Below are 15,372 nucleotides of genomic sequence, written 5' to 3'. Positions count from 1 at the left end.
GCTGAATTTATATCCAGTAATAACATTTGGTCATATATCAAATGATATTAGTAGCCCATCAATTTTGGTCCAAACGTGCTATGTCCTCCTTGAACCTTTAACTTATTCAATGTAGTACTCGGACAATAAAATTAAACGTTCAATGTCGTTTGATCAAACAAATGAGGGGGGAATCATTCGACGTGTCTGTTCTATCTTGATCTTTGCGTAAAAGAGTTAAACATCGACGACACATAAACTTTTGAAGAGGTCTTTAATTTCGGAAAGAAATCCAACATTCAATCCTCCTCTTTGGTTCTTTTCATATTGCAATATTTATTTTCTTCCTCAATGCTAATTAGTCTTAAATACTTTCCCGTTATGTCAAACCTATTTGGTGACCCTCCGCTTTCTCATTTAGGCTCCATTTATTTTGCTGAAATGAATATTTTGAAAAATATTTTCTTAAAATCGATTATTTTTATTTATATTGCTTACAAAAATAAATAGATGAAACAAATTGCAATATTTATGTACTTCCTCAATGCTAATTAGTCTTAATTCCTGTTCTGTCAAACCTATCCAATAATCCTCCACTTTCTCATTTAGACTTTGTTTGCTCCGCTGAAAATGAATAATTTGAAAAATATTTTCCTAAAATCGATTATTTATATCGCTTACAAAAATGAATGAGGGAAACAAATTGCAATATTTATGTACTTCCTCAATGCTAATTAGTCTTAAACACTTTCTCGTCTTGTCAAACCTATCCAGTTACCTCCACTTTCTCATTTAGACTCCGTTTGTTTTGCGAAAAATTAATAATTTCAAAAATATTTTCCTAAAATTGATCATTTATATTACTTACAAAAATGAATGAATGAAACAAATTTCAATAATTATCTACTTCCTCAATGCTAATTAGTCTTAATCACTTTCTCGTTCTGTCAAACCTATCCAGTAACCCTTTACTTTCTCATTTAGGCTCATTTTGTTTCGCGAAAAATGAATAATTTGGAAAATATTTTCCTAAAATTTATTTTTTATATTATTTACAAAAATGAATGAATGAAATCATCCATGAAAATTCTTACATAATAAATTGTTGTCGATAATAAAAATAATTTCATTTAGGAAAACATTTTCCGAACCATCCATTTTTTGTGAAATAAATGGAGCCTTAAATGAAACCGTCAATCCTCTCCTCTATTCTCTATGATCAAAACTTCTTTCAAAATAGACGTTCCACTTTAATATTAATGATTTGACAATGCAACTAAGATCGTGTCTTTTTGTCCTTATCCATCGGTCTATTTTTGAAATGAACTCGATTAATATGCATTTAAAAGTTGCAAAAAACATAAAAAAATGTACCAACTATAGAAATCTCTCCATCTCACTCTCATCCCATTAGCACTTTTTAGGTATTACACATTTATTCGATAAGGAATTTCGATAATATTCCAAAATGATTTCGATTAATTTTTTGGACCAACCACTTTGCATATTGATTTTCTTCTTGAACCGCGGCCATTTATGTAGTATGTAATGAAAGCAATTGCTAATGGAGTGATCTTTGAGTTTTGCTACTTTTTTTCTTCTGTTTTGTTTAGTGGGAAATTGTAGAGCTCTTTTGTCTCCCTCCATAAACTACCTATATATTACCCATCTCCCTCCACTCTCATCACCATTTCTTCATTTAAGTCGAACTCATTTACATTTTAAAAGTTATCTTTTATCCTCACTTTAATATACATAAAAAATTACATAAAATATTGGCGACGACATCATGTTTATTAAATTAATTTGTTTAACTTGCTCCAAATTTTAAAAGTAAGTACTCGTCATAACTTTTTAAGCAACATTATATGTTACTATCAAGTCATCAATATATTGAAATGCCACCTCCGACGAAACCATCGCTGGCTACCGTGTCAAGAGACCACACTGTTCTCCACTTTCCTCTCCCCCAGTTCTAGCTTGCGCCTCTCTCTCTCTCATTTTGAACGGGGTGGCATCTTTTTATAGGAAATGATATGGTGCATAGATCCAATTGGTCTAATGGCATTCAATGGTATAAACCAATCAAACTACTCTTAGCTATTGGATCTCGTCTTGCACATCTCGATTCTTTTCAGGTTCGAACACGTCGAGTATTGAATCGAGCCGAGCTTGAGATTTGAATACGCAACTTGAGTTGCTCATGACACCTATCAAATAGTTGATTTTAAATTCGCAGTGCATATTTATATTATGAGTCCGAGTTTAGTTCAAATTTCATGCAAATTTTATTGACAAGTTCAGTCAAATTCGACCTAGTTGAAAAGTTATTTAAGTCGAGCTCGAGTTTGGAAAATCCTACTCCCAATGGAGCTTAATAGTAGCGTCATGTGTTGAATATTTAAATCGAGCAGAGTCGAGTCAAATCGAGTTGTGAGTATTAAAGTGCGTTGACTAAACTTTGTTTTAATTGCACCCATGAATCCTAATGCACAAGCTATAAAAGAACCTGCGCTTTTCTTGCGAGACTCGACGGGGGCACTGTTTCTTGACATGAGATTCAAGAATGGGGAAAACATTAGATACTCCTGTCCCACCACGTCAGAGTTTTACAAGGTCCACTCAGTGATCGACACGCGGTGCCACGTCAGCAGATGGGTCCCACCGGACAGATCCGAAATCCAAGATGGCCCGAGGTCCAGGATGGAGCCCAAAATCCAATCTATAGCTCTCGATCCTGACCGTCGGTTCATAGTGAATCATGGGAAATCAACGTGGAACCCTACGGCACTTTCTCGGCCACCCCGCTCTTTTCCCTTATTAAAAAGGCCCCAACTCACACGCAGAATTCACTCCCCCCAACCCCTTGGCCGCCTCCCCCCCCACCCAAATTTTATCACCCGTCCCGCAACGTTCCCCAGAGGGCTCGACCTTTGCGCAGCGGCGCCACCGCCGCCGACCCCTCCTCCTCCTCCGTCCATGTAAACCTTGCCGGACAACAGCGACGGTGTAGCGGCGCATGGCCAGGTCGAGTTCAAGAGCCTCTTCGACTATGGTCCGGTCGATCAACATCGTCATCACGATCTGGTGATGGTGGACCGCCAGATCATGCCTTTGCTCCACTTGAATGACCTTGGATCGCTGAACGAGAGGCTCGGTGAGGAGTTCTCTTCGGGTGGCGTGAGCTCGGACCGCCAATGGGGTCATGAGCGGGACGGTGGTGGTGATGATCGGAGCAAGAGAGAGGTGGTGATAGGTCTGCCGCTGCAGCAGGAGCAGAAGCAGACAACGGGGAAGAAGAAGAGAGAGAGCGAGGATGGCAAGGTTGACAAGGAACCCTTGGTAGTCAAAGGCCGGTGGACTTTAAGGAAGGCAGGTTAAGACTTGATAAACATTCCCCTCTTCTTCTTCATCTATTTTTTCTTCTTCTTCTTGTTTTGAATGTTTCTCTTTTGTTATCTATCGTTAGGGTTTTTGTGTTTTTTTTTCCGAAATTTGGGGTAATATGTGACGAAGAATTTTTATATTTTTTTCTTTTGATTTTTGTGCAAGCTCTCGACGATATTTCTTGAGATTCATGAAATGAAAAAAATGATCTCTGATTGCTCAAAAAAGTTGGAGGAAGAGTCAGAAAACAATGCATGGAGAGATGACATAACCATTTGAGGCCTGATATCAGAAAGTAAAGGAAAAAAAATCTTAATATCAAGCTTCTTATGTCACCTCTCCCTGCATGGTTTTCCAACTCTCCCCTCTAACATTTGAGCAATTTGAGACCACTTTTTCATTCCATGAGTCTCAACCAATATCGTCAAGAGCTTGCACCAAAATCAGAAGAAAAAAACATACAGATCCTTGGTTACATATATTACCCAAAATTTTGGAAAAAAATAATTTCAAGAAATCCTAACTAGGAAATCAAAAGAAAAACATTTAAAACTAGAAGAAAAAAAAATAGATGAAGAAGGAGAACCAAGAAGAAAGGGAATATTTTTCAAGTCTTAACCTGTCTCCACTGGCCTTTGACGACCAAGGGTTCCTTGTCAATCTTGCCATCCACTCTCTCTTCTTCTTCCCCGTTGTTTTAAGCAGTTTTGGAACTGCTGTGGCTTTTGAGCTGTGTTCTCGATGATTGGATTGGGATATTGAAATGTCTGTGCTTGCCGTTTGCTACTTTTTGTATGAAATTGAAGACTCTAATTCTCAGTGCTGATGAAACTACATGTATCCGTTATTGAAATTCTATTGATGGTTTTGGTTGATGTTCAGTTCAATGGGTAGAGATGTGAGTCACCATCACTGTCATCGTGATAAATGCGAATGTTAGAGTGTTGTAACGGTTGAGACTGTTTTTAGGGGAAGGGTCCTCTGCCTCCATTGTGATATCCCAATCATCAATCCTTATTGAGATACAATGGACGCACGGACCGGGTTAGAGGGTCTTTCTCCGTTTTCAAATCTATGGCTTACTATAACTAAAGCCTCGGGAGGGTTACTGTTCGCGGCCTTTTGATGTAGTGAACCCAATGGCCCTAGTTGATCTAGGAAAAATGCATTGGGAGTCCTTCATCTTTTCTTTATCGTCTGAATCAATCTTTGCTTAATTCGTTACGAAATATTTAGTGCTTTGGTGTTAACTATGATGTCATGGCATTAGGTTATGCTTCTTATTTTTTGCAACAAGAACCGCAAAAGGACAGAAACTCTGTTGAGAAGTTTATCGCGATTTTAGCCCTTTGTCGAGCGCCAAATATGCCATGGCACTTTGCATGAGTTTCATTGTTGCGGTGTAGAAAGTTTTTGGCCATTGAAACTTAGAAGAATCATGTCAAACTTCTTTGTAGTATTAGAAGCCGCATTGTACGACCAAGAAAAGAACATTTGGTTATATATAAAATGATATCGATAGGCCATAAATTTCAGTCACAATGTGTCATTCTTAAACTTTTGATTTATTCAATTTGGTGTATGAATTATTCTTTGATGTTCCATTTATTCCTTCAATTTGATCAAACGTAAGAGGGAAAGTCATCCCATGTGTCTGTTTTCTCTCTATTTTTGCGTAAAAGAGTTAAACATTAACGACACATTTAGCTTTAGAGAGGTCCCTAATTTCGGAAAGAAATCCAGCATTCAATCCTCCTCTTTGGTTCTTTTCGTATTGCAATATTAATGTACTTCCTCAATGCTAATTAGTCTTAAACACTTTCCCCTTCAGTCAAACCTATCCAGTATTCCTCCACTTTCTCATTTAGGCCCCCATTTGTTTTGTAAAAAATGAATAATTTAGACACTATTTTCCCAAAATTGATCATTTATATTGCTTACAAAAATGAATGAATGAATGAAACGAATTGCAATATTTAAGTACTTCCTCAATGCTAATTAGTCTTAGGGCCCGTTTAATTCGACTTTGGGGGAATGCAAATACCTTTGGGCTAAAGGGGTTTTCCAAAATGCAAGTAGTGTTTGGTAAGTGTTTTTAAAATCAACTTGGGCTAAAGGACTTTTTCTAATTTTTTTTTTTAAAAAAAAAGCTCTGGTGGAGCTAAACCGGCGGCTATCACCGCCGGCCATATCTGGTCGCCGCCACCACCGCTTGGGGTTGCGCGACCTCGATGACCGCCGCTTGGGGTCGCGGGACCTCGGGCGTCGCCCGGGTCGTGCGACCCGGCCAAGCGTTGCCTAGGTCGCGCGACCCGTGCGACGCCCGAGGTTCGGCAACCCCAGGCGGTGGTCGTGCGACCCGTCGCCGGAGGGTCGCGCGACCCCCGGCGACGCGCCGGAGGGTCGTCGGGTTAGCCCTTAGTCGGCGGTCGCCGGTCGCCGGACCTCGGTCTGGGGAAGATGAACAGTGTCGATGAACAGTGCAAGTTGCATTCCGAAAATGCAACTTTCCAAAGCACCTCCGGTGGAGCATTGGCCAAAGGTCCCTTGGGGAGCATTCCAAATGCAATTGCATCTCCCCAAAGTGAGTAAAAAAAATTGCCAATCACCATTTGCATTTGGCCAAGGGACTTTAGAGCGCAAATGAGCATTCCAAATGCTGAACCAAACGGGGCCTTAAACACTTTCCCATTCTGTCACTTTCTCATTTAAGTTTCGTTTGTTTCACGGAAAATAAATAATTTGAAAAATATTTTCTTAAAATTGATTATTTATATTGCTTACAAAAATGAATGAATGAAAAAATTTCATCATCCACGAAAATGCTTAGAGATAAATTGTTGTCGATAATGAAAATAATTTCATTGGCTAATTATTTCAAGCGATACAAACGATCATTTTTTGGAAAACATATTCCGAATCATTCATTTTCTATGAAACAAACGAAGGCTTTAACGAGACTCTCAATCCTCTCCTTCGTTCTCTATGATAAAAACTTATTGTAAAATATCCTTTTTGAAATCAATGATCAGACAATGCAACTAAGACCATGTCTTTTTATCTTGGTCCATCGGTTTGTCTTTGGAATGAACTTGATTGATATGCATTTGAAAGCTGCAAAAAATGTGAAAAATGTATGAACTATAAAAAATCTCTCCATCTCGCGCTCATCTCATTAGCACTTCTTAGGCATTATATAATGATTCTGTAAAGATTTTTGATTAATTTTTTTGGACTGACTACTTCGCATATTGATTTTTCTGTTGTTTTGCTTAGTTGGAAATCGTAGAGCCCTGTCATCTCCCTCCATAAACCACATATTACTCATCTTCTCATCTTCCCCCCCCCACACCCCCAATCTCCCTTCACCATTTCTTCATTCGTAACTCATTTATGTGTCAAAAGTTTTCTTTTATCTTCACTTTAACATTTATATAAAATTACATAAAATATTGGTGACGGCATCATGTTTATTTAATTAATCCGTTTATGTTGTTCTAAATTCTTAATAGTAAGTCCTCATCATAACTCTTTAGTCAAAATAATATATTAATATCAAGTTGTATGTATATTGAAATGTGTTAGTATATTGAAATGCCACCTCCAATGAAACCATCGCCGGCTACTGCGCTAAGAGACCAATGTTGCTGCTCTCCACTTTCCTCTCCCCCAGTACTCGCTTGTGCCTCTCTCTCTCATTTTGGACGGGGTGGCATCTTCTTATGAGAAATGATGTGGTGCATAGATCCAATTGATCTAATCACATTCGAGGGTGTAAACAATCAAACTGCTCGTAAGCTATTCGATCTCACCTCACACATCTCAATTTTTCTTGAGTTCGAATATGTCTGAGTATTGAATAGAGCCGAGCTTGAACTTTGAATACGCAACTTGAGTTACTCATGAGACCAATTTAATAGTTGCTTTTTAATTGCAATGGTTTTTAGACTGAGTCCGAGTTTAATTCAAATTTCATGCAAATTTAATTGACAAGTTCGGTTAAATTTGACCTTGTGGAAAAGTTATACAAGTTGAGCTCCAGTTTGGAAAATCCTACTCTCGATAAAACTTGATAGTAGCATTAGATTTTGAATATTTTAATCGAGCAGAGTTGAGTCGAGTTGTGAGTACTGACGTACAAATATTAAGTTGTGTAAACTGAACTCTGTTGCCATTGCGCCCATGAATCAAAGCGCACAAACCATATATGAACGTGCGCTTTTCTCGCAAGACCCGACGAGGGTCTCACTGTTCTTTTAAATAAGATTCAAGAATTTAGAAAATTAGGAAGTCGCGCCCCACCATTTCAGTGAAGTCTTGGCTCACTTAGTGATCGATATGTGGTGCCACCTCAACGGATGGGTACTAGTGGACATATCCGAAATCCAAAATTGGCCCAGGCTCCATTTTCTCATTTAGGCTCCGTTTGTTTTGTGGAATGAATAATATGGAAAATATTTTCCTAAATTTGATCATTAATATTGCTTACAAAAATGAATGAATGAAAAAAATTTCATTAACCACAAAAATGCTTAGACATAAATTATTGTTTGTTATAAAAATAATTTCATTAGTTAATTATTTCAAACGAGACAAACGATTTTTTTAGGAAAATATTTTTCGAATAATTCATTTTCTACGAAACAATTGGAGCATTAAACAGAACTCTCGATCATCTCCTTTGTTCTCTATGATCAAAACTTATTGCGAAGTATCCTTTCTGAAATCAATGATCGGACAATGCAACTAAGACCATGTCTTTTTGTCTTGGTCCATCAGTCTGTCTTTGAAATGAACTTCATTGATATGCATTTGAAAGCTGCAAAAAACGTGAAAAATGTATGAATTATCAAAAATCTCTCTCGCGCTCATCTCATTAGCACTTTCTTAGGCTTTATACATTGTTTCTATACGGCATTATAAGCGAATCCAGATTTTTGCTGTGGAAGAGATGGTGATAGAGATGGAGGCTGAGGTGGACGTGGCGATTCTAATTATGGGGGAAGAGATGGTGGAAGGGGAGGTTGGAAGCAGGCCAGCCAAAGTTAGCGGTCGTGGCTACGGTTCCGAGTCACGTGAAGGTAATGTTGGCAGCAACTTTGATTGTTGGAAGTTCTTTTCTATTTGATAAACTGCATTTGGAAGATCACGATGCTTAAGAGGTTTTCTCCTATATTGAAACAGGTTTGGCAATGGCCATGATGGATATGAGAGAGCTAGAAGTCGCAGTCCCAAGGGATCGGGTGGCTGGGTTGATCGTGCTAGTAACTGGAGTCGTGACTGCAACCATAGCCTGATACATCTGAACAGGACAGGGCTCATTCCCCAGTTCGGAGCTTACACCAAGCAATGATGAAGAGAAGCCAGTCTCATCGCCCAGGTGCATCTTCCTTCCACAGCGAGCAAACAAGAGAGAGTTCACGTAGTCTGCAACGTGCAAGGTCTCGTTCGCCCCGTGGGAAGGATAACGAGCGAGAGAATTTTGGGGGATCGCACTGCGATGCTCTATCAAAATGGGATGGAGGATATGGTGGTGGTCCCGCTCTTCTTACCTCGGGGAAGAAGAGGAAGGCATGATTCCTGTTTTACGGAGGCAGATAAGTGGGTGCAGCTGAAGATCCCCTCATTCTTTCTGAGGTCGGGCCAGAGAGGGGAAGCTGTAAAGAGAAACTTGGTCCCTAGAATTACAGGATCTAAGATGCTTGACCCATGATCTCCTAGAACTGGTTTTCTTTGCATCTTTGTCCGCAGTGGACGGAACGATTTTTGTGAATGCTGCATTGACGTACCTGCAGGGGCATTCTAATGCAAAATGCTTAACCGAATTATGGCAAATGAAGTACTTAACTAGAAATTATACTAGATGCGATGTTCGTTTTAAGCGGTTTTGGAACTGCTGTGGCTTGAGCTGAAGGTCTCCATTCGGTGATTGGTGTGAAGAACTTGAGAAATGGAAGAAAGGAGAAGGAAATCTATAGTTGAAGATACGTGAACTTCTATTCATCAGATTATGCAGAGAAACTCCATACAGAACTTCATCTGAGAGCCTTATCTCTCTCTTGTGTATCTCACTGTTTATATAGTTCATACAGCTAAAACTAACGCTCGAGTTTACAGCTCATGTACCAGAAAATACAACTGAACAACTAAACTAACAGAAGAACAATTCTGTTCAACTGAACTAACAGAATGTTAACTACTCTGTTTTTCCTTAGTTCTAAGAATAGAAATCAGTTACGCAGACATTGTTGATGCGTATAGAAGACTTGAGCTTCAGCTTTCCACTTCTTACGAGCTTCAGCTTTCCACTTCTTCTTTCTTTTCTGTAGTCTCAACAATTGGGTGGGGGAATATTATATTAATTTTTCTTTTTGATAACCCAGGAACCCCCCGCACGACCGACAGCCATGGGAATATTATATTGTTTGTGATTGCCGTTTGCTATTTTTTGTATGAAACCGAAAACTCTAATTCTCAGTGCTGCTGAAACCTCCATGCTGTATCAGTTATGAATTTTTATTGTAAGGGATCCTTTGCCTCTACACTGCTGTCTTTTATCTGGTGCTACATTCATCCCAAACATCAATCCTTATTGAGAAAAAATGGAGGCACCGAGCGGGGTAAAGGGTCTTTCTCCGCTTTTCAATCTATGGCTTACGATAACTAAAGCGTCCGAAGAGTTATCTCGTTCGCGACCTTTTGATTTAGCGATCTTGGCAGCCCTAGCTGATTTAGAAGAAAAAAGTATTGAGGATCCTTCAAATTTTCTTTTCCATATGAATTGATATTTGCCTACTATCCACGCGATATTTGAACCATAACGTTTAACCAGTTACGAAATATTTAGTGCTATGGCGTTAGCTATGATGTCATGGCGTCAGGCTTTGCTCCTTATTTTTTGCAACATGAACCGCAAAAGGACAGGAGCTCTGTTGAGGAGTTTATCTGGATTTTAGCCCTTTGTCGAACACCAAATCTGCCATGGCACTTTGCATGAGTTTCATTGATGCAGTGGAAAAAGTTTTTGGCAAAGAATCATGGCAAACTTCTTTGCAGTATTGGAAGTCGCATCTTACGACCAAGAAAAGAACATTTGTCATTTATAAAATGATATTGGTAGCCCATAAATTTCGGTCCAAATGTGCAATGTCATTCGTACCGTTTTGACTTGTTCAATTTGGTACTTGAACTATTCTTCGATATTCAATGTATTCCTTTTATTTGATCAAACATAAGAGGGGCAAGTCATCCCATGTGTCTCTTTTCTCTCGCTTTTTGCATAAAAGAGTCAAACATTAATGACACATTAGCTTTTGAAGAGGTCCCTAATTTCGGAAAGAAATCCAGCATTCAATCCTCCTCTTTGGTTCTTTTCATATTGCAATATTTATGTACTTCTGGAATGCTAATTAGTCTTAAACATTTCCCCATTCGGTCAAACCTATCCAGTAATCCTTCACTTTCTCATTTAGGTTCCGTTTGTTTCACAGAAAATGAATAATGGAAAATATTTTCCTAAAATTGATCATTTATATTGCTTACAAAAATGAATTAATAAAAAATATTTCACCATCCACGAAAATGCTTAAACATAAATTATTGTCGATAATAAAAATAATTTCATTAGCTAATTATTTCAAGTGATACAAATGACTATTTTAGGAAAATATTTTCCGAATAATTTATTTTGTGCAAAACAAACGAAGCCTTAAACGCAACTCTCCATCCTCTCCTTTGTTCTCTATGATCAAAACTTCATGCAAAATATCCTTTTTGAAATCAATGATCGGACAATGCAACTAAGACCATGTCTTTTTGTCCTGGTCCATCGGTTTGTCTTTGAAATGAATTTGATTAATATGCATTTGAAAGCTGCAAAAAACGCAAAAAATGTATGAACTATCAAAAATGTACTTTCTTAGGCATTATACATTGATTCTATAAGGAATTTCGATTAATTTTTTTGGACCGACTACTTTGCATATTAATTTTTCTTTGTGAACTGCCACCATTTATGTAGTATGTAAGAAAGCAATTGCTAATCGAGTGATTTTAGAGTTTTGCTGCTCTTTTTTTGTTGCTTTGCTTAGTTGGAAATCGCAGAGTTGTTTAGTCTACCTCCATAAACTACCTATTTATTACTCATCTCCCCCCGCCATCTCCCTTCACCATTTCCTCCCTTAACTCGTAACTCATTTGCATTTCAAAAGTTATCGTTCATCCTCACTTTAACAAGTATATAAAAATTACATAAAATATTGACAACGGCATCATGTTTATTTAATTAATTCATTTCAGTTATTCTAAATTCTTAATAGTAAGTCCTCGTCATAACTCTTTAAGCAAAATAATATGTTAATAGCATGTTGTCTGTATATTGAAATGTGTCAATATATTGAAATGCCACCTCCAATGAAACCATCGCATGCTAAAAGACCACTGTCGCTACTCTCCACTTTCCTCTCCCTCAATCCTGGCTTGTGCCTCTCTCTCTCATTGTAGATGGGGTGGCATCTTTTTATGAGAAATGATGTGGTGCATAGATCCAATTGGTCTAATCACATTCATGGGTAAAAAACCAATCAAACTGCTCGTGAGCTAGTCGATCTTTCCTCGCACATCAAGTTCGAACATGTTAGAGTATTGAATCAAGCCAAGCGTGGACTTTGAATATGCAACTTGAGTTGGTCAGGAGACCAATCAAATAGTTTATTTTCAATTGCAGTGCATTTTTGGACCATGAGTCCGAGTTTAGTTAAAATATCATGCAAATATTATTAACAAGTCCGGTTAGCTTTGACCTTGTTGAAAAGTAGCTTGGAAAATCCAACTCTCAATAGAGCTTGATAGTAGTATCGGGTTTTGAATATTTAAATCGAGTCGAGATGTGAGTACTATGATGCGTCAACTAAACTTTGTTTCAATTACACCCATGAATCAAAACGCAGAAAGCATACAGGAACCTACGCTTTTCTTGCAAGACCCGACATGGGTGTAAGATTCAAGAATCGAGAAAATATTAGGGAGACTCGCCTCACCACTTCAGCGTAGTCTCAAGCCACTTAGTGATTCAAAAGTGGTGCCACGTCAACGGATGAGTCCCACTGGACAAGTCCGAAATCCAAGATTGGCCCAGGCCCAATATCCAATCTATAGCTCTCGATCCTGACCGTCGGTTCCTAGCGCATCATGGGAAATCAACGTGGACATCATCGCACCATCTTGGCCCCACCATCTTTTCCCTTATTAAAAAGCCCCAACTCTCACACAGAATTCACTCACTCCCAAAGCCAAAACCAGCATTCAACCACTCATTCCCCTCTCCCTCTCCCTTTCCCTCTGCATGGAGCTCAACCTTTCCTCCTGCACCCCCTGCTCCACTTTCCGAGATGATTTCCCTTTCCCTCCGGCCATTTTCCAAGAAAATTCCCTCCCGAAACCCCGGGACGGCTTATCTCTTGACCTCGAGACTCTTCCTCCGCCTCCTCTTAACGTGAATGGCTTCTTCTACAATCTCCTCCACAGCCGTAGCCCCGACATTCTCGACCATGACCATGGCTTCACCATCGAAGGCTCCTCCTCGAACCCTTTCTCTTCGGGGGTCTCGACCCCACAGCTCGACCTGCCATTTTATCACCGATCCCCAGATCCTCAACCGGCTGTGACGTTCCCCAGAGGGTTCGACCTTTGTGCCCCGCCGCCGCTGCCGACCCCTCCTCCTCCTCCGTCCGTCGACACCTCGCTGAAGAGCGGCGACAACAGCGACAGCGTAGCGGCGCATGGCCAGCTCGAGTTCAAGAGCCTCTTTGACTACTGTCTGGTCGATCACCGTCGTTATCACAATCCGGTGACAGTGGACCGCCAGATCATGCCTTTGCTCGACTTGAATGACCTTGGATCGCTGAACGAAAAACTCGGTGAGGAGTTCTCTTCAGGTGACGTGAGCTCGGACCGCCAATGGGGTCATGAGCGGGACGATGGTGGTGATGATCGGAGCAAGAGAGAGGTGGTGATAGGTCTGCCGCACCAGCAACCGAAGCATACAACGGGAAAAAAGAAGAGAGAGAATGAGAACGAGGAGGCTGACATGAAGCCCTTGGTCGTCAAAGGCCAGTGGACTCTTGAAGAAGACAGGTTAAGACATGAAAAACACCCTTTATTGGCTTGCTTTTTCTCCTTCATCTATATATTTTTTTTCTGGTTTTGAATGTTTGTCTTTTGATATCTGAGGTTTTAGCTTATTTTCCTCGTTAGGGTTTCTGGGCTTGTTTTTTTCCGAAATTTTGGGGGTGATATGTGACGAAAAAAATTATTTGTTGTCTTTATATCTTTTGTGCAGGCACTTGACGATGTTGGTTGAGACTCATGGAGCGCAAAGGTGGTCTCAAATTGCGAAGATGGTTGACGGAAGAATTGGAAAACAATGTAGGGAGAGATGGCATAACCATTTGAGATCTAATATCAAGGTTTTTTTCTCCTTTTTTCCTTTAAATATTTGTTTTTTCTTGCCCATAATTTGTTCTTGCTTTAGACTCTCCCACCGTTATACCTTCCATTACATGAATTTACATTGACCATCCTACTCATTTAGTCTTGTATTCATAAAAAGAATCACAGTTAGATTTGATAAGTGAATCGCATACATGGAAAGTATATCTAAAGACAGATATATGATATGCATATAGATCAAAGGACATGAGCATTCAACACTCATTGTGATTTTCCATCGTGATTTATCTTAAATTCATGCCATAATCGCACCATTCATACACACCATTATTGAGTATATGTATTTCTTTTATTACCTTTCCACGGAAATATGACTTTATTTCCTTATCTTTACCGACGCGTGTCGTCTAGTGTGTGGAACTCGTGACTCTATCCCTTTTTTTTGTCGTTATTAAGTTTTTGGCTGACTTACTTCTTCAAGTTTGCCAATACGCTACTTATCCTGCGTCGTTTAGTCCATATGCAACAACTCACAAGCATGCATGGCGACAAGTGCCCATGCGGACCGGATTTTTCGGAAACCAAGCCTTATAAGCAGGACCGGAAAAATCTCAAAAGATGCTTTGATTCTTGTTAAACGTGAATGTTTTTTTTTTTCTAACTTCTAGTGATGACCAAATTGCATGAACCCTTCGTGCACTTCCATGTCCTAGCTCAGCAGCTAATTAAGAACAAAACAAAAGGTTAAATCCATTTTATGAACTCCAAAATTCTTCCATTTAACACACGGCATATACCTATTAAATCGCACAGTTAAACCTTACTTAAATAAGATCCATAATTATATTAGAAGGGTGTAAAGTATTCATTATGAATTTTCCTCGTTTTTTCCCTCAAAGAAACTTCACCATTATATATCAAAAAAATATTTTACACCTACATGTAAATACGCATACTTTGTAATCTATTTGATCAATTAAAACTGAAAAATCTAATTACTATTGATTGTATTAATGAAGTGTAATCAAGGACTTCGCCAAAAACCCAAACTCACAAAACCCTAGAATGAGTTTTTCTATCTCTTCTCCTCCTTTTTTTCTTCTATTTCTTCTTCGTTGGGCTCTCATCATTTTCTTAGCAGAAGGACTCCTGGAGCATCGAAGAAGACAAGATCCTGATTCAGGTACACAAGCAGATTGGGAACAAATGGGCCGAGATAGCCAAGAGATTGCCTGGAAGAACTGAAAACACAATTAAGAACCACTGGAATGCTACCAAGCGCAGGCAATTCTCTAAGCGCGAGTCACTTCCCTACAACAACTCCAACCTCTTGCAAAATTATATCAGGAGTGTCACCACTCCATCTTGTCCGAAACAATCGGCACCGGCTTGTGGTCGCGACCACCGCCACCACCAGACCAAGAAGCTATCGTTGTCTTTGTCGGCGGCAGCCATTTCCCATGGCTCGGACATGCAGCTTGAAGCGACCAACCGCCCCCAGCAGGCGCCGGATCACCACCACCACCACCAGCCGCCGTTGCCACCTGCTCAGAGGCC

The sequence above is a fragment of the Syzygium oleosum genome, unplaced genomic scaffold (genome assembly GCF_021117445.2).
Source record: "Syzygium oleosum isolate NSW1041296 unplaced genomic scaffold, Sole_v2.1 Sole_v2.08, whole genome shotgun sequence".
NCBI lineage: Eukaryota > Viridiplantae > Streptophyta > Magnoliopsida > Myrtales > Myrtaceae > Syzygium > Syzygium oleosum.
The sequence above is the reverse complement of the archived record's forward strand: the minus strand, read 5'-3'. Positions refer to the sequence as shown.